At 38.5% G+C, this 26,556-nt stretch overlaps 1 pseudogene; it reads left to right on the forward strand.

The window, feature by feature from the left end:
• Positions 1-12,839: 12,839 nt before the first annotated feature.
• The window catches only part of LOC132325727 (uncharacterized), a 56,009-nt pseudogene continuing 42,292 nt past the window's right edge, over positions 12,840-26,556 (forward strand).

Here is a 26,556-nt window from a genome sequence, read left to right on the forward strand (position 1 = left end):
CATTGCAATTACAACAGTAAGTAAAACATATCAAATGAGGTAGCCTGTATTTGCAGCACTGTATGAATCACATTGTAAGGGGGAAGGGTGAGAAAAGAGTATAGCCAATGATTGGTATCAGATGCCAGTCAGATGTGCTCATTTGTCTGCATTTGGGTTGATGTTTGATGTCTGATCCTACTTCTAGACTATTCTTTCTTGACGAACACAATTTTCCAATCAAATATCACACCAAACCTTTCAGGACAATAGCATAGGCAATCAGTCCCTAATCCATTCCTGACAGAAAAGTACGTATTAGATTAAATAATATGAAGAGTAGAGTGCTTTCTTTCAGATGTGCTAAACTAGCTTCATTCTAAACCTGAGAAAATGATGTTGTATCCTATCCATTTGTGTTATAGTCGGATTCACCATTTTCCTCTCTTGAGAGAAAGCAGAGGATAAGGGGAGTTTTACTCATGATTTAAGTGTTACTAAAGAAGCAATCACTCTGGGTAGTTAATTCTTTGTCTGAAGGATGTCACTGCACTAATTATTATTCTCATCATTAGTGCTTTTTTTTTCTTTTCTTCATATAGATAGGAAAATATAATACCAATGCCTGAAAAGGTTTTCTATGGAAAGTCTACATAACAGTGTGGTGATGTTCTTACAATTTAAATTCTTTCTACTTGAAAACAGTGAAAAAATCTTAATGCCAGCCACTTCCCCTTAGACTAAACAAAATTCTCACAATATTTAATGATACTGGCACTTCAAAATCTCTAGTGAAGACCATGATGATCCCAAACTGATTAATCATAATTTTTTCAGGTTTTGACAATGAGATAGTTTGATATTGATTTATTTTTCAAAAGAAATTTTATATAAAGTTAGTCTCATGAGAACTTCTCTATCTTTCCTCTTCAGCAGAGTCCTGTGGAAGATGAAATGCATGCCTGTGGTTGGTATTGGTATTCCAAACTCAGCTGGGTTGCCAAGCATTTCAGCTGGCAATATTTGTTCCTCATAAGCCACAGAGCAGTTTCACTCCATTCTTCTGTTTAAATAATTTTAATACTCTCCAGAATGTAGAAAGATGGGTTTAATATAGGGTTGTTTCCACAGACAAGCCCCAGGTTGCATTAAATGTATGCAAGTGACATTACAGATGCAAACAGTTTCTTGTTTGTGTAACATCAAAGGCATCTCCTCTGTAAATAATGTAAAACCACATGTATGCATTGGTGTCTATACTGAACATAACACAGCTACACTTATTTCCTCATAACTATTTTAATGGTTTAAAAGATATGCATTTGTGATCACTCATGGTAAGTACGCATATCCTCCATGTGCTCGACTCACATATTCAAACTGCAAAAGAATATTATTGCAAAGCCAAGCAGAGAAGATATAAAAAGCAGAATTATGCTTGCTTATGGATGCAGCTTTTGATACTATGATCACAGGCTAATTTTTCATCATGATCCTTTTCCCATTTAGAAGACTGGAGGAGGGATAATGTTCCATTGTTGAGTATCCAACCTCCAGTCCAATGTACAATGCTATATCTGATTTACTGGCACATCTATCAATGTCCTCGAACACCAAGTGTGCTCACACCTGGAAACAGATCTTTTAGAAATTAAAGGGGTTAATAAGTATAGGGCACATGAGTTATAATGCTATCCTGGCTAACACCAGGCACCACCCATTCAGAGTAGCCCTTTCTCTAGCTAAGCTAACATGTTGCCCTTCATTTCCTTAGAGTGGGGATTCTTTTGCACTTTAGTGAACTCAAAGAGCCTTTACATGGCTTTGCCATCAAATGCCACATGTAAATTAAGTATAAATAAATTTAATTTGAAACTTCAAGTGCCTAAGAAAAATAAAATTCCAAAGCCACTATGAAGAACATGTGTTGGATTACTTTTAGCATAAAACTTCAATAAAAGGGTTTGAACTTCAATTATTGTTATGACTGCTTGTTGACAGCTGAAACATCTCTTTCTATTGACTCAAAGATGCATGCTCTACATCTGGTTGCTGGTGCCTGTTGAGATGGAGGCATGGAACAGCAAGTAAGCCTGATTGACTCAGAAGCATAGAAAAATAGGAAATTTACTGGAGAAAATATCACTATTTCTCCAGTTATTCAAAATCTAACTTTACTGAAGATGGAGTTAAAGTGCTTCTATACTTAGGTACAGGGAGGGACAGACCAAGCTCTACCAGTCGGGACTGGTGCTTCCAAGCCAACTTTGGTCCAGAAGCTGACCTGTGACTGGTGATTGTACTCATACGTGCTTCCCATCAAGAGGGAGAGCTTGGTCAACTAAGACAGTCCTGTATTATGGTGTGTGAATGGCTTACAGTCCACTGTCAGCTCTACTCTCCACTAAGAGCCCGGTGTGACTGTATGTATCAGATGCAGGTTCTCAGTCTCCATACCCATGTGAGAAAAACTCCCAATTTGTACTAGGATTGAGTTTCTTTGTCCGCTTAATGGCAAATCCAATCATGGCCCAGGAAATGCCATAGAAGAGCTAAGTTTGTGGTGTGACTCACTGTCATACAGACCAGAAAGTAAAAGAATTTATTGTCTCTTGGAAGAAATGGAAAACAAAGTCATGTTTAAAGAGCACAACACAACATTCTCAGGAAAAGAGAGGTTAATAGGAAAGAGAAAAAGAGAAGTTCATAGGAAAACTTAGACTGCCAGGTATGATTTACTGATGTTATTTTAAGGTATCACAGAAAACAAATCTGAGGATGGCAACAGATGCTGGATCAATGCCTTTTTGTTTAGGATGCTTTGTGACCACACCTGTTTAAAGTCCCGTTAATGAGAAAAATAAAGTGTTAAAGTATTTTCATTTAAGTTAGAAATGGTTTTCTGGGTCTACATAGCAGTGGTCATATGCAAGTGTAATTTAAAACATTTCAGTTTAAAATTTAGGAAAATCATTTAAGCTCTTATGTGGCAACCCATGTTGTTCTAGAAAGCAGACACGTAGCACAATACCATTTTTTTGGATGAAGTAACATTTTCTTTCAGCTTCGTACTATTCATCACTTTGCTCACTTGCCTATTTTAAAAAAATGTAGGCAGAAAGCTAGTATGCAATAAATTTATTAAAAATGCAGAAGCAAACACTGGGTAATTTTAAGAAGAAAAAATATAACTAGGTTTTGGTTTTGGTTTGGTTATTTTTTGCTTTTTAAAAGTGACCAGAAGTATCATATTGTTATTAGCATTTGAAATTCATTCACTTAAATGTCTTAAATTTTCAAAGCATTTGAAGGGGATAGCATATAAGGCATGCTATATATAAATATATATTTCATTTATGATTTAATTCATACATTAATGAATGAGAACCCTTCCTGCTATATGTATGAAGGGGACCTTATTAATGTATCTAAATATGTTATTGGATGGAAAGGTGTACAAAAGATGGAGCCAGCCTCTTTCCAGTGGTGTCCAGTGACAGGACTGCAGTCAATGGGCAGAAACTGAAACAAGGGAGATTCCCTCTGAACATCTGGAAACACTTTTTCTCTCTGAGGCTGTCTGAGCACTGGTACAGGCTGCCCAGAGAGGTCATGGAGATATTCAAAAGTTGTCTGGATACCAGCTTGAACAACTGGCTGTAGGTGGCTATGATTTAGCAGGATATTTGGACCAGATGAGCTCCAGAGGTCCCTTCAAAACCATTCTGTGGTTCTGTGATAAATATTCAGTCATGAGCAGTCTAAGGTATATTATTGATTCCTATATTACAGTCATCTATCATGTCTCACACTGGCACCAGGAATTTTCTTTGAGTTTTAAATTATTCAAAATTAACATTTATTGCCAACAGAGAGTGAAATTTCGTATTGGAAACCACTGCAAAAATCCCTATTTTTATCATTGCTATAAGTCCTCCTAACTTTTTCATAATACTTTTCAAAAGGGTTAATTATTATTACAATATTTAATGGTATACTTATTAAAACAAATTTCATATAAGATTTAGATAACATTCACAAGTGATGTTTCTTTTTGTCCCTCACTACTCTGACAGTTTTTTAATCTTCAAAGATTGCAGAACAAATATAGTTTACAAATACGCAAAATTATGAAACTACAGGACAAGAAAGGTTCATCCAACTAAATTTGTGGTAGAAGTTTTATTACACCTCTAAACAATGAATTTCAGTGTTAGAAATAAATGAATATGTAGACCAACTGTATAGAAACATGACATGCAATGGCAGTGGCCTTGACAGATCCCTGTAGAACCTCTTACCTCATCTTCTGAAGGATACTTGGTACTAAAGTTGTTTTCTTATCAGAAACACTAATTTCCTCAGAAGTCTGAATCTTTTGTAAGACTTTCACCTAGGCTTCACTTTCATAGGCTTTTGGTTTGTAACACAAACATCCTTTGATTTTTCTCACTGATTTTTAGTAAGAAGAAATGCAACCCTGCCATCCAGTCTCTTTTAATCTGCATTTCATATGGATTTTGTTTTGACTCTGCATTTCCTTCCTTCCTTTCAAGCCACAGATTTTTGATCAGTCTCAGTTCCCTTCCTCTACTAGTCTCTGCCCTGCAGTAGCACCCACCTGTCTTGCTTGTTCCCCTTTCATTTCAGGGGCACCCTATGTTCACTGCCTGCCCTGTGTGTCTTTGCATAGGGCAAATTTTCTTTGACACATGACTTCATAGTGCAGAAGAGAACTTCTTTCTTTCCCTTTTGATATCTGGCCTCAGCCCAGACTGCAAAATGATAATGTGAAGAATAGACTCATAGAATCATTAAGGTTGAAAAGGTCTTCAAGATGAGAGTTTAGCCTTGGATCAAACACAGCCATGTCCACTAAATCTTAGCACTAACTGCCACATACAGGCATTTCTTAAACACTCCCAGGTATGATGGCTCCACTCCTTCCCTGGGCAGTAAGTTCCAGTGGTAAATCACCCTTTCAGTGAGGAAATTCTTCCTGATGTCCAACCTAAACCTCTCTTGGTGCAACATGAGAGCATTTCCTCTCATCCTGCCACTTGTTACCTGGGAGTAGAAGCTGAATCCCACCCAGCTGCAACCTCCTTTCAGGCAGCTGTAGAGATTTATAAGGTCTCCCTTGAGCCTCCTTTTCTCCAGTACAAACACCATTAAATCCCTCAGCTGCTCCTCACAGGACTTGTGCTCCAGACCCTTCAGCAGCCCCATGACCCTACTCAGGACTCATTCCAGCCCCTCAAAGTCCTTCCAGAATCGAAAGCCCGGAACTGGACACAGTGTGCAAGGCCTCACCAGTGCCAAGCACAGGGGTATGATCACTGCCCTGCTCCTGCTGGCCCCACTATTGCTGCCACTGACATTCTGGGCCACCTGGGCACACACTGGCTCATGTTCAGCTGCTGTCAACCAGCACTCCTAGGTCCTTTTTCCTAGGCAGCTTTCCAACCACTCTGCTCCCAGCCTGTAGCACAGCCTGGCATTGTTGTGATCCTAGGGCAGGACCCAGCACTTGGCCTGATTGAACCTCACTGTATTGGCTTTGACCCATCAACGCAGCCTGTCCAGATCCTCCTGCAGAGTCTTCCCACCCTCCAGCAGATCAGCATTCTTACCCAGCTTGGTGTCATCTGTGAACTTACTCAGGGTGCACTTGATCCCCTCATCAGGATAGCTCATTAATAAAGAAATTAAACAGCCTGAAATGTCAGTATGCTCCATAAGAACAGAAGTTTCTGGCATTTTTGTGGTCAAGTTTTAGCCAAGCGCTGGTGAGTTCATTCAAATTGGACTACTCCAAGATTTACATTATAAGTGGCTTCTGGTATGGATAGTAAACAGTGCATCAGTGACACACAGACCACCCTTTTGCCAGATGTCAATTTCCTGCTTAACATATGAGGAGGGCACAAGAGCCGCCAAAGTAAAGGTTACAGGACTGTTTTCTTAACTGCAAAAAATAGCATGTTTTTCTCTTGCTTCACAGTAGAAACATTTTGGCTGAAATTTTCCAAAAGATTTCTTCACAAGGCAAATGCCGCACATGGAAAATTTAAACCTAAACAGTTAGTTTGGCAAAAGTATAAGTAGCTAGGTCTTATAACAGGAAATGTTTGCAGCCTTAATACTGAGCAGTGCTACCAATTCAGCATATAATTTACTCAGCACCACCCTTCTGCACTGACAAAGATATTCAGCACCTTGCAAGTCCAAGCTGTGAACTTGGAAGGAATGAGCCGTAGCTCCCAGTTAATGCTGACAAGTGTTGACTCTTCTCTTTTAACCAAAATCTTTGCTCCTTTTTTGCAACATAGATGTTTACATTCTACAGCTACACCGTATTTTTTAAAGTTCTCCACTAAGTTTGACATTCATGATGATTTCAACAAAATGAAAAGAAGAGAAAGATGGCTTGCATAGTTTCTATCAAAGCCTTTAAGACTAAGTTTTTTGAGTAGTTTTTGACCCTTTTTTACTCTTCCTTGAAGACTCTTTTACTCTGCCCATCCATGGCTGTCCTGTTGCTGCAACATGAGGTTATCAACATCACCAGATACAGGATCCACATCATCAAATATATGATACATGAGCATTGCATACCACTGAATAATCCAGAAACATGATGCCAAGACTGCATAATATGGGTTATATACAGGCCTCACTATCTTTTCCATTTGATGGGCAGTGACCTTGGCTGCTAAGGGACTTTGCTTTTGGCTTCTATACTCCAGAATAATTTTGCAGTATCACTGTATGTAGAAAAAAATCTACCATCTATATTAGGGCTAGAAAAGCCCCTCTTCTCCTGGCATTTTTCAGCCACATTACTTGTGCACATATATTTTTCTACTGGTTCAGACTCAGAAACATGTAAGAGAAGTGTGTTTTTCTGGGAAGCATTTTCTTTCTCTGAGCTGATAATTTTAGTGCAATGAGACATAAGAGTGACAGTCTTTCAAATTTCAAACTCATTTTTGGACTTGAAGTGCAAGAACTGCTTTCTTTCTGTTTCTGTTGAAGCATTAAGCTTTGAAAACAGAGGGAGAAGACACATACCTATGACCCACCACTGTCACCAGGCCCACTGAAAGGAATGCTTGCAGGAGGCAGGAGGTAGCAGACAGCTCTTCAACTGAAGGTGGTCATAGAGATAATTTCACTACTACAGCATCCCTTCCTAGAGGAGATACCACCTCTTATCTAGCACTGCTGGGCTACGTCCCAGCCAGCTTCTAAAAAAAAAAAAAAAAAAGCTGAGGGTATAAACATATATCAAATTGTATTAGGTTTGCATAGAAAGATTTTCGGAGCAAGAGGTCTACAGGGTTGGCTTCTGTGAGAAGATGCTAGAAGCTTCCTTTGTGTCCCATAAAGCCAATGTCAGCCAGCTCCGACACGGACCTGTCACTGGTGAATGCTGAGTGGCAGTTGTAGTTCCTCAAATTTACTGTGAAGGAGTGAATTGCAGCCAGAGAAAAGAGGAGTGAGAATAAGCAAGAGGAACCATTCTGCAGACATCAAGGTCAGTGAAAAAGTACAAGGAGGAGGTGCTCCAGGTGCCAGACCAGAGATTCCCCTGCAGCCTGTAGAATAGGCCATGGTGAGGCAGCTGTGCCCCTGCAGGCAATGGAGGACTAAGGGGGAACAAAGATCCACCTATAGCCAGCCCCTGGAGGAGCCCACACTGCAGCAGTGAAAGAATGAAAGGAGTCCTTCCCCTGAGGATGAAGGAGCAATGGAGACAACATATGACAAACTGATCACAACTGCCCTTCCCAGCTCCCCTGTACCACTTGGTGGGAGGAGGTAGAGAAATGAGAAGTGAAGTTGAGCCTGGGGAAGAAGGGAGTGGTGGTGGAATTCATCTTAAGGTTTGGTTTTATTTCTTTTTAACCCTTCTCTGGCTTGACTGGTAAGAAATCAATCTAATTTTCTCAAATTGACTGTAACTGGTCAGTAATCTCTCCCTGCCCTTATATTTATCCTTGAGCCTTTCATTTTATCTTCTCTTCACTGTCCAGCTGAGGAGGGAAGTGAGAGTGGTGCTGGTGGGAAGCCAGTGTCCAGCCACAGTCAGCCCACTACACAAATATTAAAGGGTAAGTTTCACAAGGAAAAATGAAAAAATAAAGCACAATATTGAAAAGCCAGGGCCTTAAGAATGAAAAGAAATTTAACCATTCTAAATATTTCAAAATCACAAAAATTAATTCTTATGTAGACAGATTACCTATCAGCTTGCATATAGAGATATCACATGATATGTGATTGTGGTTAAGGCAAAAAAGGTGTTGTTACAGGCAACAAGAATGCATTATTGTGAGTGTGTCATTTCCAAGGAATCAGTTGAAAGATAGGTACACTATCATAAAGAGAAAAAGCCACAACCTTTAATGAAGTTTAATATCTAAGAAAGCATTGAGCAACAAGAGATACTTATTTCATATGAAGGCTAGATCTGGCATTAGAAATGAAAGATTAAATCCTCACAACTAAAGACATTAGTCCTGAAAATGAGCATTCAGTATCCCAGGATTCAATGAAAAAACTGCTAATGCAAAAGCAGAATATATTTTTCTGGTTTCCCTTTGTCCAAGTTTTACCTGCTGGCAACTTAGCAGACATTGATGTTTAATTTGTACAAGAAGAGAGCTTCAACTTTCTGCTGAAGTATTGTTGGACTTCTTTCATTACTAAATATGTTTTCATTTCATCTTTGGCAAAAGAAGAGCCGATGATTAGCAGTAAATTTATAAGGAGACAAAAGGAAGAGACACAAGAAAGTATTTCTATTTGTTCTGAAGACTTTTGTTATGTTTCCATTTTTACATATGTATATTTTATGATTTGAAGGTGATTGTGTGAAAGTGATTGTGTAAAAGGAATAACAGAATTTTAAAAGAAATGTCAGTACCAAATACTGCAATCTATTTACCTCAAGTGAACAATTCAATTTCACTTAGAAGCTACTGCTGAGCCTTGGTCATAAAAATGCTGTAGAAATACTGATACAAGCTTTGCCGAGAATTTTGTAATTCACTTCATTTCATCTACTCATAAGAAACATGGCCTAGTGAATCAAATGGCAGCTGGAATGTTCCTGGATGGAAAATTAGAACACTGTTTTAAGAAAAATGTTAAAGTTTGAACATTTGGTTTCATTTTAAAATAGAATAAAAGTAACATCCTTTCAAATATTTAATTTAAAATACAAAACAGCCTACACCCCAGTGGTTAGGATGCTGGAGTAAAATCTGTTTGGAAGACTTTCAATAAATTGTATTTTGTTGGGAAAGAGCAGTTTGTTTAAGTGGGAAACAAATCTGTTTATTACTATATTGTTAAAATAATTTTTAGACCTAAAGCAACATTTCTCATTTAAGTTGTAAGAGTGACCTTGCAAAGGGATTTGAGCTTAATTCTTCCAAGTCCCCAGCGACTTCTCACAGAAAAATGGCCATTAGGATTAGACTTGACTTCCTACTCTGAGACAGGCTTCCCGTGTTATCTTGGACAAGTTGCTTTGGACCAGATTGTTTAAAGGAATTGAATGTCTAAACCTACTATGTATGCACATTTTTTCCAGTTTAACTGCATGGTCTAATCTTGCAAAGAGGCCAGAGTACATGTTAGAACAAGATATGGGAACACCAACTACAGACCATCCTTGGATAAGATAACAGCTTGACATTTAGAGGTGGTGGGAACAAATACATTGTGATTGAGTACTGGTGGCAAAGGGTGTTGAAAAGAAATGGGCAGTCATGTTCCAAGTTCACACTCTACTCCCAAAGCTGCAGAATTTAGAACATTGAATTGAACCTTGACATAGCTGGAAGTTCTGTCTTCTGATCTGTTTTACAGATCAATCAAGCTGCATTTTACAGCTATTTTATCCAAGAGACCATCTGACTGGGAAAAGCTTCAGAACCACACTACTTTGACTGCCAAACAGCTTTTTTTATCCATTAATTGAAAAATATTAATTTGCCATTTTACACTCATTGGCAATGATGCCCTTTGACTTACATGGTTTCTTTCTTCACAGGAATTTGTGTACCTGGTTACCTAGAGCTAACAATCATAGCCATTCTAAATTCTGGTTTTTCTAGGTTAGACAACAAATCTTTTCTACTATCCCTTTGTAAATAAACTTTATCTCGGTTGCAAAATCTGGTAGCCATCCTCCACACAAATAATCCTAGAATCATTTAGCTTGGGAAAGACCTCCAAGATCAATAAGTCCAGCTACCACCCCAGCACCACCATGTTCACCATTAGACCATATCCCCAAGCACCAGTTTCACACACCTTTTGAAGACTTCCAGAGATGGGGATTCCACCACTTCCTTGGGCAGCCTGTTCCAAAGCCTGACCACCCTTTCAGTGAAGACATTTTTCCTAATATCTAATCTGAGCCTCACCTGGGGCAGCTTGAGGCCATTTCCTCTCATACTGTGGCTTTTTATGCAGGAGAAGAGACCAACTATCACCTGGCTACAACCTCCTTTCAGATATTTGTAGAAGAGCAATAAGGTCTCACCTGACCTTCCTTTTTTCAAGGTTAAACAACACCAGTTCTCTCTGCTGCTTCTTATAAAACTTGTACTCCAGACCTTTGACCTTACCAGATTCATTCACCTTCTTTGGACACCTTCCAGTCTGAATTTTCTTCATCACAGAGCATATTTCCCCATCTTTTCCTGGTTATACTTTGCTGCACGGACTCCAGGATCCCTCAGCTTTTCCCAGTACGGAAAATCAATCTATCCATCTACCTACCTATCTATATATCTGTCTTCCTCTCTACCTATCTATCTATCTGTAGTTGATGATGCTTGTTTCATCAACAAATTTTGTTAAAAGATTTTTACTAGCTGTGCCAAGTTCAGTATTGAAAATGTGAAAAAATATTGAAATAATAAATTTTCCTGGAGACTGATTCTTGAGGGGCTTCAGCTGTAAATCCTCTCCAGCCCAATCTGCCCTTTTTAACATATGCTGCTCATATTCCTGTCAAACACACAGAATTTTCTGCGCCAGTGCAATAGCTCTTTCTTTTTCTGTTATTTTCAGCTCTAGACTCAACCTCTGCTCCTGTTACAAGACTTGAGCTTCTGCTCCAACTTAATGTATCTAAGATTTGAATGTGATTTCTCACACCACAGTGAGTGACAGACCTGGAAGAATACTTCAAAATTCCCATTTTCTTATGGTTGAATAAATACCCTTCTAAGCAGAGTCAATATAAGAATTGTTTAATACCAAGGGAGTGTTTGGAGCTGTGAAGCTTAGGAGGACTTCCAGTAAGTGAAGAGAAACTCCTGAAAAGTTGGAGGAAAGTGGGGCCTCTAACTGAGAATTATTATTCCCCTGGTCGAACAGCTGTATGTTATGTACAACAACATGAGTGAAGTGCTTTTTTCTCTCCAAGGAGATGTGCCTTAATCAGCCTATATGGCAGCTGCAATTTTGCAACTTTCAGTGAGCCTTGCTTATAAGTTTGAGTCAGGTATAAACAAGTTGTCAATTTATTATCACATGCTGTATAATTTTAAATTCGTGGCATAGGCAGGTCCAGAAATATGGTTAAAAATGTGCAATTCTGCAAAATATTTTTTAATGTTTGATTGCATTCACTGGTTTGTCCTCAAATTTAATACAGTAAATGCTAATGAAGTAGTAGAATATCCACTATTGGCAGCTAGAAAAGCTACTGATATCTGGTTTTCTCTGTTTAGTTTTCTTCTGTTTTAACATAAGCATTTTTCTAGCATGAATGGATACAGATTTTCCATTAAAAACTGCTAGCAGTGGATGAGTAAATGTCTGCCAATGTTACAGCCAGTTCACGAAGAATCCAGCTCCATGGTCTCGCCAACACAGCAATTAGGACCACATGTGCTAGAGAGGGAAGGGAAACCCATGCATAGTGATGACAGTCCCATAAGGCCTGATGGCTGCCTTTCCATTCCCAAATTTCTGAGGTTTTTAAAAACATATCTGCCTATTAGGAAGTTTTTTGATTGTGTTTTTAAAGCCCACAATACTCCTTTCTACATTATTATTCATCTCTTCTTTGACTATTGTATTTATATCTTATTATGTCAGGAAAAGAGTAAGTTTTTAAATTATTTAATGCAAGAACTAATAATTGAAGAAGAGCATATATAATGTTGAACACGTATACAGCTTATATCCATATAGATAGGAATATGTGTATATGTGGGTGTATGTGAAAAAATATACAAGAATATTGAACTTCAAATATTTAGACTGTAAATGACTCCTGGGACTGGCACCAGCCTTCAGAAGCTTCTACACCTCAGTCAAGGAATTTGCTTCATGGAGGATTTTGTCACTTGCTTAGCAGCCTGCATGAAATTAATTTGGGGTTTTGCTCTCTTCTCAACAAATGTACAAATCATGCTAGAGTAACTGGATCTTAATAATGTGTTTTGCAAAAGGGATTGTAAGCCTGGGTGGATATGAAACTCAAACTATACTACTGCTATAAATTTTATTAGTAATTTGAGCAATTACATCTATAATGGTAAGTATATATATGTAGGTTGTGACTCTGATTAAAACACATTTCTAACAGCAAACTGTAATAAAGTGCTAGCAGCAATCTAGGGACAGAAGGATCAGTATTCCAAAATAGGATTAAAGGCTGCTGACATACAGATAGAGAGCTCACTGACCTTAACAGATGAAATACATATTTTTCAAAGAACAACTCAACCTTGCTCAGTGAAACAGACACAGCACAAAACAGGATTACTGAGGGACGGTGCAGTGCCTGAGGTACCATGGAACAGTCTGTGAACACTTGAGCCAGGATGGAAGCAAAAACACAGACTGTCAGTGCAGAGACCAGGACACCCAGTTCCATGATTCACAACTTAAGAGGCATGTCTAGTTCCTCCTGCATTTACCAGGTGAGTTAACACTCCGTGGGCACATCTGTCTCTGAAGGACAGCCTGAAATTGGCAGGGCCACCATGACACATCCCTGACATCAGCCACCCAAACTGTCCTGGCCAGGCTGTTACACCCAGCAAGTCATGACCCCTCTACGTAGCTAACTGGGTAAAATAAAGGCACAGGCTCACATCCAGAACATGGCTGGCCCTACAACATAACACCATGCACAATACCTGGTCATTGTTGCCATCCCTCTCTCAGACCCATGCCAGCCAGGAGTATCTCCCCTGCCAGGGTCCATTCCAAGGGTATTTAGATTGTGGAGTCCATGGTTCAGGAGAGGGGAAAGACTATGATTTGGGCACAGGAGACAGGTTGGGCTATTGCTCTTGTGGCTGGAGAACGGTCCTTGTTCTCTTTCTTTCTAGCTTTACTCATCTGATCAGAGTACACTCCCCACAAGGCACCTGTTGTCTTTCTAAATTTTGAGGGAGTTCAGTGTTACAGAGTGCAGGCCTTGTAACATGTCAGATTCTGGATGTTTGGCTCAGAGGGCACACTGTGCTCTCCAGATAAGTACTGGACCCACTACAATTCCTGAAGCACACTGCTGCAAAGAGATCAATATTTTCAATTATTATCTTTAGTCAGGTCATTAAGCACTGTGCTTGAAGACTATGGGGTTTTTTTGTGTGTGAAGACTCTCAATTTTTTTCACATAATCAAAAATCATTACTTTAGCTTTACATTGGTAGTGTTTATCAACATAGCCCATACATTCATTTGGCAACCAGAGCAGATAAGAAATGCCAGCAGCATACTGAACTACAGAAATACAATATTTGTTAAGATGGGTACTGCCAGAGAAAGCCCTGACATCTAGCGACTAAAAGCTGGTAGGAACTGTGAATCCCCAAAGAGTTGAAACAGCACTCTTTTTTTTTTTGAGTCATGGCCTTTTGCCAACAGGATACAGCTCTGTTACAGCATTGCAGTGAAGTGGTTAGGGTCAGAATTGCATTTAGGCACAGTCATTGTTGGATAACTGCCTGCCCAGCCTCATTCATTCCCATACAGTACATATGTTTATAATGCATTTTGAGGCCTCTGTAACATGGACTTGAAACCAAAAGAGAGAACAATAAAGATTTAACCAACCAGCATAGCTGGTTCATTTCCCAGATTCTGAACTCTATCCAGAAGACACAGCCAGACATGGCTTGAAGAAAGAGCCCATAATAAAGAGAATGAAAGAAGAAGATGGAGAGAAAAGGAGTTTTCAGGGCATCAGTTAAGAAAAAAAATAGCCTTGCTTACATATGGGCTAAGGAGTCTACAGATGTGCACAGGATGAAACTTCCTCAGCTTCAGGCATGCATTTCTCAGGAAATCACTAACTTCCAGTGCAGCTTCTGATATTGGTCTGTTAGATAGAAGAGCCCTGAACTTGTATTTCCTCTTCACATAATACTTTCCTGATATTTTAAGAAAATGGATTTATAATATTTTTGTACATGTATCCTAGCAATCAGGGCATATATGGCTGCTAAATTAAGAATCTTGTAAGATGAAATTAAAAAAAATATCCTTCAGGGCACAGTTATGCTATGGAGTACAGGGCAGTGCTGTGCAGTAATGTGTCATACAAGGACAGGAGGAGAGAGCTGTGACTGTTCTGCCTAGAGAAGAGAAAGCTCAGGTGGGTCTTCTGAATGTGATGTTGAAGAGTAGTAAAAAAAGATGCAGTCAGGATCTTCTCAGGGATTTCCAATGACAGGACAAGAGGGACTGGGAGCTAATTGAAATAAAGGAAATTCCATTTAACTGTAGAAAATGCTTTTTCTTTTTAATGTGAAGCTGACTGAGCACAGGAACAGGTTTCCCAGAGAGTTTGTGACATCTCCATCATTGGAGTTATTTAAAAACCACTTGGATATAACTCTCTGCCAAATGCTGTAGCTGACCCCAGATTGAACTAGATGTCTCCAAAGGTGTTGTCCAGTTGTCCAGTCTCAAACTGTGGTTCTGCTGTGTGTAAACAAGCAGTGAAACATCAGCTCTATAACAAATCAGCCAGGCTGAGTTGGTGGTCTGCTGTGCTCAACAAGATTGTTTTTTCAGTGCCACCTAACACAATTTAAAAACTTCTGACACTCAAATTGATGCCTCTGTATGTTACATGCATTAGAGCATTTAGATCTATCACCTCTTTCTGGCAAGATCTTTATTGCTCACAGCAGGGTCCTGGAAATGGCCTGGAATACCTGGAAAATGCCTTCAGTTTGAGTTTTCCTCATCTAGTTCTAATGCTCTCAAGTTTTTCATGGCTTTCTAAAGGCCTGAGATTCCTATATGAGAGATCAAGAAAAAGAACACTTGTGAATGTTATGCCCAAATGTAGTATTACTGTCTGATCATGGTATAATTAGTAAAATAATTTTTGGTGACAGATCTACAAAGCACACATTTTACAGTCTTTCTCCATTACAGAAACTTTTCTATTTGGTGCAAAAATCTCAGCCAAAGAATATGAAGTGGTATCTTCCAATTAGAGCTAGATTTTTAAAAATAACCACTCTTGCTATTAATCAGTTTTATGTGCACTTCAGCAAATATGGGCAGAAATATTCTACTTATCATGGGAAAATCAAAAATTAGAGACACATTAATGCAGAAGAGTAGACAAGTCCCTTTTTTTTTGTTTAAAGTGACAGCTCTCTGATATACCTCAGATTTAGTTGCAACATATGAAGAATATGGGATAAAACCTCATTCCTATTGAAATTACAGATAAATAGGTCGGGGTTTCATGCATGAACAGTAATTGACAAGACCTAAATGTTATAAAAATTCATTTTGTTTGGAATTAATGATGAATCAAGGGTATGTGAAATGCCTCATAATAACCTTGAAGAGGATGGGGCATGCTAGGGCATTGACTTTAGTCTTCTCTTATGATAAATGACCACTTTAGAATAATATCCTGTATTCACTTAACTGGGAACATCCTAAATGCTTCCTGATTTTATTACTCTAAAGCAAAACCTGCTGAGTTACCTAGTTACTACTGACATTTTAAGTACATTGTGTCACTTCTGCACTAGTACATTGGTAGAACTGAAAAAGCAAACTGACTGAAATAACACAAGCTAGCATTAAATTAGTAGAAAAGAGCTACACTTTATAAATTAGAGCAGTTATCCAGAAAGGTTGGATGCAGCTGTGCATAAACAGGAAAACTCTGCAGCTGCTCCTCTGTCCAGTCATCCAGTCTGTGAGTGCACTGGCTGACATTAATGGATGAGTATTTCTTTTAGTGCTTAGAATAAATCTGTGCCTGGCTGGCCCTCAGTACCACATTTAAGTACTATATTTTTTGGGCTGTTTCTGTGGTATTAACAAATAGTTTCTCTGTGACTCCTAAATAAAGTTTCTTTCTGCTCAAGGGATGTTTTTAAACAGTATCAAGTATTCTTTGTAAAATATTGTGTTTTCAAGTTGATACCCACCAAGTTTCTGCCTAGTAGTTTTTAAAAACTCCTGGTATGTATCAGATATTAAAACCTATTCTCCTGCTAAGATATGTGCCTCTGTCTTTTGATGATGATGTTCATGTCATAATTTAAAATTAAATGGTGCTACAATCTTAGTCAGTTTAGTCATCCTAGTCATCTTAGCCCTAGCTTTTGGTCTTGTTGAGAAAAATTGCTGTGATATGATTTTATAATAGCATAACTTTTTTTTTCAAGAATCTCAAGCAATGAGACCATAAGGTCAAAAAGGGTGCTTATTTTGCACATGGTCCATACATTCAGCTGTCTGTTAGACTGCTTTTTTTTGGTTTTTTTTATGAACCCATGGAACAAGTTTTGCCTGGAATAAACCCTTGATCAGCATGGAATCACTGGAGGCTTGAGGCATCTTTCTTTGCCTGAAGTGTATCTTTTGTAGGTCAGCACTGTGAAAGTCATCTTTACAGCTCTCATCAATCTTAAAACACTCTGGAGAGACATTTTAATCCCCATGTACAGATGGTGCAAAGATATCACAGAGAACTGAAAGGACCTCCTGAAAACTAACCAGCAGGTCAGCAGCAAAATTGTTATATGTGGATTCCTCCATGAAAATAACTTACTTATCCAGACATGCTATTTCCCAAAATATTGTTAGTTTTAAAGAATTGCCAAGCATTTCCTTTGCTTACCTTTTTGTTCTGATCCTCATAGGCTATGTACAAGGTTATCTTTCTAGTCTTAGGCAATCAGGAGTGATTGCAAATGGACACATTCCTCAGCATTTCACTGATTCTGTGGCTGTCTGGATTTCTATTTCTAGGAGATAAAGAAAAGCAGCCACAGTGATTGTGCATGCATTAGTCTGTGCAGTGGTTAATGAATTATGGTCAATCACAGTTATCACTGGCTGGAGTTTACCTGCTTATTCCCTAGATAACTATATAATTACTTCAGACTGGTGAAACTGGTTTGGTTCTTTTCCCACTTGTACCACGTGTGTGCATCTAGCCAGCTGTAGCTCATGTTCAAAGACAGGAGTAAGAAAACCATCATCACAGACTTTGTCTCAGCCTCACTGGCAACTTGTTTTCAAAGTGATGTCCCAATAGGAGGTAAAGGTAGAAAGAAACCTCCTGGCTCTACTACTTGTAAATATATGTGGCTATGATAGCCCAAAGGAATCCAATACAGCTTAAACAATGGCATGTTGTGTTTATAGGCTGAAATGAAATTTTTCTAGAGTTTGGATATAAAAATCAAACCGCCTGAAATCATTTTACAGGTTTCTATTCCCTTGGATATTCCCTTCTGCCTCTGTGGCAGATGTAGCCTGTATTCTTTCTCTGTTGCTACTCCTCAGATTTTCTTTTGCTGTACAAAAAAAAAATCTCTCAATCAAATGATCCTTCAGATCAGGCTAAATGTCCAAGAAAGTGCTATTGTTCTGGTAAGACTGGTAATACTTCCCCATTTTAATGTGAATGCATTAAATATAGAAAATTCTACATCTCCAGCATTTGCCCAGAACTTCCAGAGCAGAGCAACTCCCTACTCTTCCCTGGGAAAGAAGCAGATTGGTTCAGCACATGAATACAGCAAATGTCCCCAGTGCATCTGCATAATAGTACTGGTGAGGACAAGTATGGTTGTGCAATCAAATTAAAGATGATGCCAGTCTCTGGTAAGGTCACCAGTCAAACCATAATTTTAATGGCACATAATGACAAATATTGCTAGTTAACTAAGAGGGAAAGCTGTAAAAGATGTTTTAATAATATTTATGTTTTTTAAAAAAATAAAAAGAAAGAAAGGGACCTTATGTACTCTCGTAATGTGTGTGTGAAAAATTTATTTTCTTTAATGTCACTGCCTAGATTCTCATTTGTAATTTAATGAGGGGTGGTGATTCATTTTAGAGCGGTTTCAGCAGATAAGGATCTGGTTTTAATACTGAACACAGGAGAGACTACAAGAAGACAAGCAATATTGATGTAGATCTTTGTGCATAAGGACAAGATTTTTAATAATACAGGTCAAGATTTAAGTTTCAATTTTCATACCAAGGTTAAGTGGCCTAATTCTTAACAATCCTGACTATACAACAAGTCTTCCTGGTATCTGCCACATATGGTGCTTGTGTATTGTATCTCAGGAAGTTTCCTTATCAAGTACTTTCATATTTTCTTCAGTGACCATATCTGCAGGGTCCTCTCCATTTGTTGACTGTTCTCCTATTTAAATGTACACCAAAAACATTCTTGTGAGACTTTTTTAGCCCTTGCCAAAAGATACCTTTGTTTGTACAGAATTTGTGGTCTATCTTTGCCTTATATCCCTTCATAGTCCTCCTAAGGAACAGAGCAAGCCAGTCCTTGTGTTTATCAATGAGGGACTCATACAGTTAATAAATGTTTTCCACCCACTAGGGAGAATGTTCTGCTCACGTGCCTCAGTTTGTTCTCTATTTGCAGAAGAATCTGACCCTTATTCTTTTTGAAACAATATATTTCAAAATTTTGACATTTAGATATTTACACATCATTAATGAGTAAATCTGATCTCTTCATAGAATCACAGAATGTTCTGAGTTGGAAGGGACCCACATGCATCATTAAGTCCAGCTCTTTAGTGAATGGCCTGTAAAGGGCTCTAACCCTGGACCTCAGTGTTATTAGCACCATGCTTTAACCAACTGAGCTAAGGAAGGTTGGATATTATGAATAAAACCTTCATTTCTGGTGGTATCTCAGATGAAGCAGAAGTGTTCCACAGAGAAATGACAGACTTGGTTTATGGCTCTGAACAACAGGAGGAACATATCGAACAGTTCTCAAACTATGGCAAGAAAATAAAATAGGAAAATATTGTTCTGGCAAGACTGCAAGTTACATACTCTATGACTAACACAGTACAAATTAACTGAAGAATGTCTTCATCTGAGTAAATGACAATGTAGGGATTAACACAAATAACAGTACTTCAAAAACAATACTACCAAAGACAGAGAGATTCCTGGAAAATTTACATGCTTTTCCATATTCCACTCACACATGTCTTCAGTAACTGTCATCTAAAGAGTCATTTCAGAATATTGAAGGTGACTAAGACAAATGACATGTTGTAACACCATGGAGAACTGTTCAAAAAATATCTATTCCGCATAATTCAGCTCCAAACAGGCTTTTAAAATCATTTGTGGATGTCACATGAGAAAGATCAGTGAAAAGGGCTCTGTTGACTTCACTGGTGTAGGAATGACTTCAAAATCAAGAAAAGAAACAAAAACTTTTAAATTAACATTCATATGCTCTCAAAAGATTTCAAACTTTAAAATCTTCAGAAAATCTGCTTTGCAAATGACTGGGAAGACTTACACTAAAACTGTTTATAACCACCCATGAGTTTAAAAGAGGGCTCCTGTGGAGGCACAGAAAATGCTTTCTGATCTCATAAGAAACACAGCTTGCAAATCCTGAGCTGTCACTGATGATTCAGTGAATCATATTTAGCAAACTGAACACAATATTTACTGATGACATAATAAAATCTAATGCTGCTGATGTACAGGTCACCATGAGAAATAAATTACAGATCTTGCATGACATTCTAGTTCACAAACATATTAATTGTCAAAGGAAGACAGAAAAATGTTATATTCCTCCTTTAGGAAATCTATTCCTGAAGGCTATCAGACAGCTCAGCTCATAGTGAATCCAGCTGCTCTCTGCTCCAGGTCCAAATACATTATAATGTAAGATTTTAGTTACTCTGTGCTTCTAATGCACAAAAGAAAAATAAAAGGTGTTTGATTTACTGTGCTCTGTTATGGTTCCTGGACCTTATTCCAACAATTTTTCTGGTAGTGAAAAGATAGTATTCTTGGTACCACACATATACTGGAGGACCTTGTATTCACACTGCATTTGGGGTAGTCTTGTTGGAACAATGTTGCATGCCTTTTAACAGGAAAACGGTTTAATTTTTGAGATTGAGCCCAAAAGAAGATGTGCATAAAATACAAACTCTTCAGCATATTAATTTCCTAATTTATGCACCTACAAATTGCTTCATTGTATCTGCAACCTGTCCTAAAAAGTCATTCAGTCTTAGAGGTATTTATGGTAGCAAATTTTTCCCACCACTAAAACTTGTTTCAGTTGTCAGTAATACTCCCCAGTTAAATAGTATAGTACTCTTGCCTCAGTTATTCTGCCTTTAGGTTCTAAATTTCATCTTCTGTTGTACTGCTTTGTTGTAGTTGCAAGCTGGGCTTCTGCCATACTTTTTCTAAACAGAATACAAGATTTTGTTTTCATGAACCTTTTTAAAGAATATTTATAACAAAACCCAACTTACTACTTGTTGCTGAAAGGGGATTTCATACCAGGAAATCTCTAAAATGGGTAATGTGTTCTGGATTGGGATGCAGAGAAAGAGGAAAAATGTCATGGGTCATAAGAAAATAAACTGCATTTCCTACTGAATATGAATGCCATGGACTAGCTGAGTTGTGGAGAGAGGATTGTATGCATATATTAAAGGAAAGTTGTTTTCAGAATAACTAATTTCTATGGAGACATCCAAAGCATTGTACTCATACTCATGAAGTTAAAACTCAGTATCATCCTGTTCTGAAGTGATACTTCATAGATTTTGAGATTTTTTTTTCCCCATTTCTTACAGATAAATTGACATAATCCTTGAGATTAGATATGTCTCTTCAGAGCTGAATGATTGTGTCTAATGGACAATGCACTTTCTTAAAAGCTCTAAATTTATGATTTCAGGTGGATTTGGGTTTGTCTGGCTCTTTTCTTGCACGCTTGAATTGTCTCCATATCTCATATTGATTATCCACATGATCAATGCACTTCAGAAACCTGCTGGATTACTTCATATTGCACCATAACTTTTGCTTGCCTAACAATCCACCACTTCCTCACTTCATTGTTGATCATATTTTCCTTCCCCCATCACTCCTAATTTAGAGGTCTCCTCACCAAAATGACAGCTTGTGGCTTTGCTTAGCTACTTAGATTCCATCTCTTTCAATAAGAAAGTCCAGTTATCACTGATGGCTAGTAAATCCCCTGGGGCTTATAAGAAACTTCCCCTAAGTATGTGGTTGTTGAAAGCCACATCCAAATAACCAAACTATGTGCTATACTCTATAGGTTGAGAACATTTTGTTTCATTTCTCAGTTTAACACAGCAGGCACTGAAGATATTTTGGTTGTTTTCAGCTGCTCCATTTCCCTTGCCTGAAATGTGGTCTCTTTAGTAATAAGATACTATGAAATTCTCGTTTCAGAAAAATTTTCCACATACTGAATTTAAAGGGCAAAGATACAGTGTTTGGTTGTTAGCTTATATTTATCATAGCCCACGGAAAAGAGAGTGAAAGAAACCTCACACATCTTTCTCCACAAGAAGACTGACTATATCCAAAGTCTTCTTGGCAGGTGATTGTCTGATGCTGGTCTTCTAAGTTTCCAGTGTCAGAGAGTCCACAATGTCCTCAGACAGCCTGTTCCAGTCCTCACTCTGCTCATGGATAGTGTTTTGACACTTGGGACTGAGCTGCAGTGCCTACAATTTCAGGCTACTAAAGACAGAACAGTTTGTTCTATTTATTACTTTTTACATATTTAAAGAATGTTATCACCCCCTCCAGCCACTCCTTCTCCAGTCTAAACATTCCAAATTCCTTCGGCATATTTTTTTCCATAGATCATACTTTCTAGACCTCTGATCATTCTTCCACTTTGTACTTTTTCCAAAGACTCTATACATCCCTTTAATAAAGACCTTGAAATCATAGCATTGGCTCCTGCTGTGGTCTTATCATATTGAGTAGACATACCTTCCAGATGAAACTTGTGTTTATACATCTCAGAATGATATTTTCCTCTTTCCCCAGCTATATGAAATTTTTTCATGCAGATTTTGTGATGTATTATAACCTTCTGAGCCTTTCACGAAGAATTGTCACCCAATCTGTTGATCAGATTATTTACACAGACTATTCTGTATGCCTGAGTATGTTTCTTCACTTACATCCTAGCTTTTTGACTATGTTTCCATTTTGTAAGCATTGTGTGCTACTCCTTTTAGTGTGATTGAGGGTCATCCAAACTTGGTGTTATCCACAAAAATAATAATTTTACTCTCTATCACACATTATTCTTTGGTCTTGCACTGATGTTACTGTAGTTTGCTAAGACCAAATTTCTTAACATTGCTTATGAGAATGTTATGTGAGAAACTGTCAAAATTGTGACTAAAGTCAAGAGGTATCTGGCATCCATTGACTCTCTTTTATCCACAAACCCTACTACTGCATCACAAGAAGAAACAAAGCTGGGAGAGGTTTACTCTCAACAAATCCATGTTGGCTGTTAATTACCTCCCTGTTATCTTCCAGGTGCTTACAAATAGTTTAGCTGATTATTGCTCCAGCACTTTTCCAGGAACTGAAGTTAAGATTATTCCTCTTCAAACCCCTGACACTTTCTTTTTCCCATTTCTGAACATAGGCTCTATATTTGCTAAAATTCAGCCTCTTGAACTTCACTATTCCCTAGTGTACTCTCAGAAACAGTAGCTTGGAAATTATTTCAGTCAGTTTTTTAATTGGGTGAGTTACAACAGGATCATCTGATTTGACAACATCCCAATTGGATAATTATTCATGAAAATGACTGCGTTTTCCTAGTCTATCTCCAATTCATCTCTTTCTATTACTGGTATTAATTGTGATAAACTTCCAACCACAGTTAATCTTTGCATAGAAACCACTCCCCTCATGGACTAAATTTCTTGTTGCCATCATTTGTAAGATTTTTATTTCTTTTTCAAATATTTCAGAAGAGATAAGAAAGTAACCATTTTACAAATAAATAGATTAAGATGTAATTCAGATGTAATTCATACCAAAATGGACCAAGGGCTGGTCATTGTTGTTCAGGTGAGGGAAAACAGAAACAGCTGCCAGAGAAAGGAAACTAGTTTGAATAATAATGTCTTGTTACTAAGCATTTCTAGATAACAAACAGGATTTAATACAACTGGGTTTCATTACTGATCAAAGTATTATTACTACTGTATGCAATTTGTGTCATTTAGCAACTTTTCCAGTGATAAGTATTATACCAAGCATGCAAAATGTTAAATAAAGGAAAAGATAACAAGAAGGCTTACATTATGGTCTCGTGGATTTCATGGAGAAGTGCTCACTATTTTTATATATAAAAAAACTCAGTTATTTAAAATCAAAATGTCCAAAAGACAGAAGAATAATACAGGTTAAGCCAACTTTTTCAGGATCCATAAATCCTTGCATAAATCCTTCTGATGGGAAAGCCTTTAAATCTTCAGCTTCTAGGAAAAGAAAGACTGTTGATTCTGGCATCAGCTGCTAACCATCTACCTATCATTTTTCATGAGCTACCAAAGATGAAGCCACTTAGACACACATGTTAAAGTTCCTCTTTTTGGAAATATATAAAAACCTGACAGGTTTGCTCAGAGAATTTTAGCTTTACTAACCTATTGTTTACCGAAGAGAGAACCCTAGCCAGATGAAAAACTTGAGGTATCTTTTGCAACTCTTTTCCTATTGCAACACTGAAGTCTGATTTAGGGACTTGATTTGGCTAAAGGTTTTTTGTCACAAGAACTGCATTTTTGTCACAGCAACTTCCTGCAGCATTAGAAGCTGGAGGCAGAGTGGCTGGAAAACTGCCTGGCAGAAAGGGACGTGGGGGTGCTGGTTGACAGCAGCTGAACACGAGCCAGATGTGCCCAGGTGGCCAAGAAGACCAATGGCATCCTGTCCAGTATCAGCAATAGTGTGGCCAGCAGGGCCAGGGCAGTGATTGTCCCCCCCTACTCAGCAGTGGTGAGGCTGCACCTCAAATCCTGCGTCGAGTTCTGGACCCCTCAGTTCAGGAAGGACATTGAGGTGCTGGAGCGAGTCCAGAGAAGGGCAGTGGAGCTGGGGGAAGGTCTGGAACACAAGTCTTATGAAGGAGTTGGGGGTTTTTATGCTGGAGAAAAGGAGCTCCAGGGGTGACCTTATCACTCTACAACTACCTGGAAGGAATACCTTCTCCCAGGCAGGTGTTAACATGGCCTGAAGTTGTGACAAGGGAGGTTTAGGTTAGACATTAGGAAGATTTGGCATTGGGTGATTAGAGTGATTAGATGGATGATAGGGATATTAGACAGTGAAATGGAGTGCCCAGGGCGGTGGTGGAGTCACTGCCCCTGGAGGTATTTAGGGAAAGACTGGATGTGACACTTAGTGCCATGGTCAAATGAACATGGTGGTGTTACAGGTTGGACTTGATGATCTCATAAGTCTTCTTCAACCTAATTGATTTTGTGATTTTCTAAAATTTACCTCTGTGATAATGCACCAACCATTGGTTTGTATCAGGCATTAGCCTTGGAGACACACTCAAAGATTTTGACCTGCTCCAGCTGAAAGCAACTGCATCAAATTATGGAGTGGCAGGAGACTCACGCTGCACAGTCGCACCAGAGAGTTATAGCCATTCATTGAGCAAGACAACCCCAATCCTTTCTCACCTGACTGTTTTTCCTTTCATATCAGTCCCTGGAGGTTGCCCTTGCCCTGCACTCCTGAGTGTAGCCTAGAGGTACTCCTCTGGGACCTAGGAGGTCTGAGGCTGAATTCCTTGAGACTCAGAGAGAAATTAGGTCTGTGACCTAGGACCAAGTGGCTATTGGCTGAAATTAGCATTTACTTCTTCAGAAAAGGATGACCAGCCCCAGGAAGGAGTGAGTCCATCTACCACTTTTGCCTAATATTTCTAGTCAAATACCTTTAAGCTCCTGCTTTCCCAGGCAGAGAAATACAGCCTTACTCTTCAGTTTGAATCTCATGAATAACCAGCTTTGTGTGTCTTGACAGGAGGGATAATCTCCAGTCACCTGCTGTCCTGGACAGTCCAGACCAGTGCCTTGAATTGCCAGTAAAAGTAGGGCCAGCTAGGATTTCTGCCAGTAAAAGTATTTATTTTGTCAAATCATGTTCAGGAACTCTGAATTTCCAAGATTCATGTTTCATAAGTAATTCTGCCATATGGAGGGGCTGGGAATTCCTGAGTTTCCAGTATCTCTCTCATGGTCCTAGGGCCAGGGCTCTCAAGGATTCCAGGCACCTTTGTCCATGAGGAAGAACTGACTGTAGAAAGGAAATGTTCTTTCCAGGGAAATACTTTAAAAATTAGGTTTTCTTACTGTTTTATAGAGAAGACCTTTAAAAACACTAAAATGGTTTCCTGACAGGACATTCTCTTGAAGTTTTGAGCAATAATAACTGGGAATAAACTGAGGAAGAAGCTAGGGAAAAATGGCTATGGGAGGACCGACAGATTTTCTGGAACATTCCACATTCTAATAAGCAAAGATTTATAATTTTACAAATGTAAACCACAAATGTAAAATTTTCTGTGCCAGGTCTTCCTTTGGCTGAAAGGTTTATAATATATCAGACAAAGTATTTCTTCCCTTGCTCAAAAATCAATAGAGAAAATACTGATTTATTGATCACTAACAAAAAATCAGGGTGAAAAAAGCTTTAAAAGCTCTCATTTTCATTTCCTCAGGAGAGAGAATGAATAAAAATATTGGATGTTTATGCATGGTGATTGTACTTCTGCCATATTTGTACCCATCCATCCTGTGTTACTAAATGCAAAAGATCAAAATAAAATAACTTGGAGCAGAGAAAGAAAGACTCTGTCACTGGTCAGAACCAAATTTAGGATGTTCCCTGAATGTCTTTAAAATCAGCTTTAAAATACTGTGTGCAGTATGGTGCATAATATATGTATCCTGCCTCATCAATATATCACAATTGTGGGAATCACAATTACCATGAAATTATCTATTCCCTGCAAGATTCACTGGACACCAGGGCAATCTGCAAAGGACCCAGGGGTCTTCCAGCACCTGAAGGACAGCACTGGGGTCTGTGTTCCATTTTTGCAGCAGATTGTGTTTTGAGAGGGTTCCTTACAGCCAAATAGTTGCACACAGCAGGTTAGTTCCAGCTCTGCTTCAGGCCAAAAACAGCTCCTGAAACTTA

The sequence above is a fragment of the Haemorhous mexicanus genome, chromosome 3 (assembly GCF_027477595.1).
Source record: "Haemorhous mexicanus isolate bHaeMex1 chromosome 3, bHaeMex1.pri, whole genome shotgun sequence".
Taxonomy (NCBI): domain Eukaryota; kingdom Metazoa; phylum Chordata; class Aves; order Passeriformes; family Fringillidae; genus Haemorhous; species Haemorhous mexicanus.